Below are 6,457 nucleotides of genomic sequence, written 5' to 3'. Positions count from 1 at the left end.
AACAAATTTATTAGAGCATAAGCTTTCGTGGGCTACAACCCACTTCTTCGGATGCATCCGAAGAAGTGGGTTGTAGCCCACGAAAGCTTATGCTCTAATAAATTTGTTAGTCTCTAAGGTGCCACAAGTACTCCTGTTCTTTTTGCGGATACAGACTAACACGGCTGCTACTCTGAAACCTAAGAAGAGACAACTAGAATAATATGAAAGCATATAATGCAAAGCTAAAACAAGCCTTGGTCTAGATTCTATTAGTAATCTCATAGAGGGTTCAGATATGTTCTTTCTATACGTAAACGCTCATAGTTTCACTTGAGCAAGTAGCTTCCATGGTCCTTACCTTGTTTCTCTTGCAGGTTGTCAGCATGCAGTCTGTTTATAGGTCTAATTCCAGTGTCGCTGAGTGACCCTTCCCTGGGCAATGTCAATCTCCGGGACTTTAGTGCGTCTGTCTGGAGTCTTTCCACTTATACTTGGATGTGAGCAGGCGTGACCTTGTTCATCATATCAGACATCCTACACAATGGTATTAGCAAAAGTGTCCTCTCAGAATGTCTGTTCCTCATTTAACTACCATTGCACATTTTCCAAATTCCTCTAATTTTGGCATAGCTGAGACAGTCCGCCCAGGGCAGGGTAGTAGTGAGTTTCCTTGAAGTTCGTTGTTGACATGAAAGTCTGCTTATGAAGCAGAATCTTCCCTTGAAAGAATATTTGGAGAGACTCTCTCCTTTTGCTCCCATTCTCCAAACAAGTTCTCTGAGGTGTAATATCAGGTCCTTAAGCTCTCTCTGGATCTCTTGTTAAAGCCCAGTTATTTGTAAGCAAGCAGATTTATGGCCAACCATCCAATTTCAAGCAGTGGTCCTACAAGTATCTCCCACATCAGAAGTTACTTGAACCTTGGGCCAATTGGGAGCTGCTAACTCTACTTGTTTGACCCACGGCTCTATTACCAACTTCAAACTTGAAGGCCCTGAGTGTCAAAAGCCAATACATGGCATGGGCCTTTTAGCTCAGGGAAGAGGCAGAGTATGTGGCACTGGTACTAAGGGCTTGGCTACACTTGCAAATTAGAGGGCATTAAAGCAGCCCCAGGCACCCTAGCTCACTCCCCGTCCACACTGGCAAGGCACGTAGAGCGCTCTGACTCCAGGGCTAGAGCACTCTGTCCTGGTACTCCACCTCGGTGAGAAGTTTAACACTTGGGGCGCATTGGCTGAAACACCCAGGCGTCAGTGTGAACGAGGTGTTGCATTACTGCGCGCTGATCAGCCTCCAGAAACTTCCCATAATCCCCTTAAGTGGCCACGCTTGTCATTGTTTTGTAATCGCTGCAGGAATGCGGATATGCCCTTTGAAAGCTCGTTTCTGACAGCCAGCATGCTTATCTGCTCCGAGACAAAGCAACCATTACTGTGGAATGCTGTGTGTGAGAGAGAGAGAGAGAGGCGGTTGGTAGGGAGGGTCTGCTGCATCTGAACTTACAAGGGTATGGCTACAGCAGCTGTTTGTTTTTTTCTCGTAGACCAGATAAGCAGCCGCTCGCCCAAACAGACCCCAACCCTGCTTTCTCCCCCCTCCTCCCCTGCCGCCTCTTCAAGCAAACATTAGCTGTGGGCCTTCCAAATGGAGCCCCCCTGCCTGCCTCTACTTATTCATAGCAAACAGTAGCTGTGTTTGTTTTTTTGATAAGCAGCTCCCAAAACCGAGCATCCAGAGTTCACAACAAAACAAAGTGAGGAAGCTTCAGCTAAAAGCATTATGGGGAGTTTCCGGAGGTCAATCACTGTGTAATAAGGTTACTCCCTGTTTACACTGGAGCAGCAGCGTCTCAGCCACTCCGCAGCAGCTGTTAATCCTCTCGGGGAGGTGGAGTAACTGCAGCGCTGTAGCCATGGAGACACAGCGCTGTACGTGCCTTGCCAGTGTGGAGTGAGGTACAGCGCTGTGGGGGCAGCCTTATTGCGCTGTAACTCTCAAGTATAGCCAAGGCATGCTCTCAGCCCCCCAAAAACCCAGTCTCTCTCTCTCTCTCTCTCTCTCTCCCCCCACATACACACAACACACTCCCTGTCACACTCCACCCCACCCCCCATTTGAAAAGCATGGTGCAGCCACTTACATGCTGGGATAGCTACCACAATGCATTGCTCTCTCTGACCGTTGCAAGAGCTGCTAATGTGGCCACGCCAGTGCGCTTGCAGCTGTCAGTGTGGACAGATTGCAGCGCTTTCCCTACTGCGCTCTACGAAGGCTGGTTTAACTCAAAGCGCTCTACATCTGCAAGTGTAGCCATGCCCTTAGTCTTGCCCTGGAGTACTCTTGCCCAATTTTGGTTTTAGCTTTGTGAGTTTGTCTTTAGAAGCATGGAAGGCCAGCCATAGGCTCAGGAGTCTCCTTGGGGAGAAGCAGATGCATGTATTAGCAGCAAGTGACATCTGCAGACACTAATATATCCCTACATAGTTGGCTCATGCAGGCAGATACTACAATGAGCATTATTATTGGCATTTGGCATTGTTCAGCTGTACTGACAGGATGTAAATCTGCTAGCTGGTTTTTCTCGGCTGCTATACCTGCAACAGAAAAAAGAACAAGGTAACCGGATACATAGAGTGTGTTGGCCCAGAAGACTAGTTCTGCTGAGATAAATGACTACCAGAGAGAGGTGCTATGCCCCAAAATGCAGGATTGTGGAGCCCATGTAGAGTAGGCCTAAAAGTGCGTAACAAAACTTGAGGCACTAGTGCAGGGGTCGGCAACCTTTCAGAAGTGGTGTGCCGAGTCTTCATTTATTCACTCTGATTTAAGGTTTCGCGTGCCAGTAATACATTTTAATGTTTTTAGAAGGTCTCTTTCTATAAGTCTATACTATATAACTAAACTATTGTTGTATGTAAAGTAAATAAGGTTTTTTAAATGTTTAAGAAGCTTCATTTAAAATTAAATTAAAATGCAGAGCCCCCCGGACCGGTGGCCAGGACCCGGGCAGTGTGAGTGCCGCTGAAAATCAGCTCGCGTGCCGCCTTTGGCACAGGTGCCATAGGTTGCCTACCCCTGCACTAGTGTCTTCAACACTTGTTTTCCAAAGAACAGCTCACAACTGTACTGTACTTTCTATTTCCGTAAGTCAAAATTGGGGACACCAGGAAGAGTCTCTGATCTGCAGAGGCCCTATAACAAATACATGCCAGAAATTGGAAACTTGGGTGGTTGGTCCCATAGAACCATGAGGGATTTTACATAGCTGATAACGGGAGGCTGTTGTATCTCAGGTATATTTAATGTGCCCCTTGCAATATCTCTGTGTGAATTCAGGGGCCACCTCAACTCATGCCTCTCTATACTGAAGATGCTGCAGTGACTTCTGTGGGTGTATTCAGAATAAATTAAAGGTTCAAATATGTGGTGAAGTTTTTCAAAGACTAATTTATACCACTTCATTAAAATCACCCTTGAAAGAAAATGTTGCAGTCCTTCGAGCTTTTGTACTGATTTAAACAGGGGTAAAAGATCAAATACAAAACAACTGCAGTCCGTTTCACAGAAACACATTAAGTCAAAGCAAGAGACAGAGGTTCGATGTAATGAACAGGTTGAAATTCTCTAGCAAAAGTGAAGGAATAACAGCTGTTGCCAAAAGTCTCACTGCATTCTTCCCCCACCCTTCCAAAAGTGCCTGTGCTCTGACTTTCAGAAACCATCTTCAGGGACGAGGAAAACAGTTTGATCTCCAAACTCATTTTATCCTTGGCCTCTGTCCTGTAACAAGGTTGCCAAATATGGTGGTATCATTTTATAATAGGGAATCACTTTCTGCTGGAATTGTAGAGGTAAAATAATGTTCAAATGCAGAGCATTCTATTGCTCACAGGAAGCAATAAATGAAAATTCCACTCCACTGTGCTTTAAGTGCACTTCTGTTGCACCTTACCAGAGTGTGCTAGTAAGGCTGATGGTTTTGATGTAGAATAGGAAATGGACTGAGATAAATTAGCATTCTGTCCATCATCTCATTTTGTTTGGAGCAATATTTAAATGTGACCTCTATCCCTCTAGTTCCTGCTAGTTCCATTTTAAACACAATGTAACCTGTGCTTAAAAACTATGTTGTTTTAGCTGAGGTCTCATCCATCATTTGAGATTAGGACAATTGCTGATGCAAAACCTGCTGTGGCAGTTTGATACAATCTGATTCTTCTTTATAATTTTATTTTCTAAACAATGAGAATGAAACTAAATAAGTGGGAGTGAATGGCTGAGTGAATAATTAACTGAATCTAAGAAGCATTTTTGCAAAATGAATGGCTTGAAATTACTACATCAGATTTTCAAGGTTAATTGCTTTCAGACAAAGCAGTGGGGATTGTAGTTGACACATCCTAGTTTCTGTTGAAAGAATTCCAGGAAACAAAAGAAATGCCCTTTGAATACCTGTGAAGGTGGAGAAACAGCTGGTTGATTGGATATAAGTGAGCAGGCTGCATGGTGTTGCAACTAAGGGCATGGCTACACTTGCAGATGTAGAGCACTTTGAGTTAAACCAGCCTTCGTAGAGCGCAGTAGGGAAAGCGCTGCAATCTGTCCACACTGACAGCTTCAAGCGCACTGGTGTGGCCATATTTGTGGCACTTGCAGCGGCATTGGGAACGGTGCATTATGGGCAACTATCCCAGCATGCAAGTGACTGCAACGTGCTTTTCTAATGGGGGGGGGGGGTGGAGTGTGAGAGGGAGTGTGTTGTATGTATGTGGGGGGGAGAGAGTGGGTTTTTGGGGTGCTGAGTGTGTGTCAACATGCTGTCTTGTAAGTTCAGACCCCTCTCTGCCCCTCCCCCCCCCCCCCCCCCCGTCTCTCTCACTCACTCAAAGCAAACAGTAAATGTTTGCTTTTCTTGGCGCTGATAAGCAGCCGGCTTCTCCAAAACAGAGCTTTGAAAGGGCATTTCCGCATTCCTGCAGCCGATTTCACAACAATGACAAGACTGGCCACTTGACTTAAGGGGATTATGGGACGTTTCTGGAGGCTGATCACAGGGCAGTAACGCAACACCTCATTCACACTGGTGCCGGGGCGCAGCAAATGTTATTCCACTCGCCGAGGTGGAGTACCAGCAGCGCTGTAGCTGCGGAGTCAGAGCGCTCTACGTGCCTTGCCAGTGTGGACGGGGAGTGAGCTAGGGTGCCCGGGGCTGCTTTTTTGCACTGTAACGTGCAAGTGTAGCCAAGGCCTCAATTGGTTCAGCTAAACTTTTACATGCCAAGTTGGTGAAATATTTTAAGTAAGATGGTGTAGTTTCTCAGTGGGTCACAGCTGAGAATGCCAAATTCAGGACAAACTGCTGAGAAATAGGGCAGACTCACCCCAAACTGGTGGTTATTCTATCATTATACTATATCAAGCCAGTAACAAAAGTAAACTTCTGTATCACCACAGTGGTTAACAAGAAGCCAAAACCAGTCTCCTTAGGCATTCCAGCCCTTGGCTTACCCCCCAGACACTGGACTTTCTGATGTGTGGTTTCTGAAAACCAATGTCATTGAATATAGAGTTCTTCCAGTCCCAAGGGATCAGTCACTTAACCAGGTCAATATATATCTCAGATCTTACCCAATAATCATGCTGATGCCAATCCTAAAAACTAAAGCTTTTTTAAAAGAAAAGAGAGTTATAAATGGTTAATAGAACATATACATACAAGTGATTTCAAAATTCTTATATCAGGTTTGAAGCAGTGATTGAATAAACTGCTAACTTGCAGAAGTCTCTCTGGAATTACTCAAATGGATTGGGGGTCATCAGTCCTTGTTTAAAGTGTCCTTGTTAGAAATCCATTACAGAGAAATGAAGCATGACATGAAGATATCTCAGGGGTCCTTTTATATCCTCTGCCATATGCATGGAATTTTGCTGTCCCAAACAAAGCCCACAGTCCAGGTGCATGAAAAATTACTGGTCCAAGATGGAGACCGGGGTCACATGAGCATACCACATGCCCTTCCATGCTTTGATGACACTCAGAGGCAGCCAAAGCCCATATTTTTTCTGAGGCACCCACAGGAAAGGCTTGCTGGGTGAAATGAATTTCTTCAACTATGCATTATGAGCTGAGTGTCCTTAATGGACCATCAACACATAGCTGTCTAGCCCTAACGTAAATTTATCTGGGGGTGTTACCCAGAAATACAACACATGTAAGATACCAGTACATAGCCAATATTCATAACTTCAGCTACAAAGATGATTCATGCATATAAACAGGATAAGCATACTTAGCAAATCATAACTTTTCCATTGACACCTTACATGGCATACTTTGTACAAGATGTGTTGCAATTGTATAACAGTGGCAATATCAATGATACAAATGGTCATACTCAATCATACAGCATCACAGATGGGCACAATGGGACGGCAACCTGATTTCAGTAGTTCTCTAATGAAGGGTGGGAAG

The sequence above is a fragment of the Emys orbicularis genome, chromosome 3, assembly GCF_028017835.1.
Source record: "Emys orbicularis isolate rEmyOrb1 chromosome 3, rEmyOrb1.hap1, whole genome shotgun sequence".
Classification (NCBI taxonomy): domain Eukaryota; kingdom Metazoa; phylum Chordata; order Testudines; family Emydidae; genus Emys; species Emys orbicularis.
The sequence above is the reverse complement of the archived record's forward strand: the minus strand, read 5'-3'. Positions refer to the sequence as shown.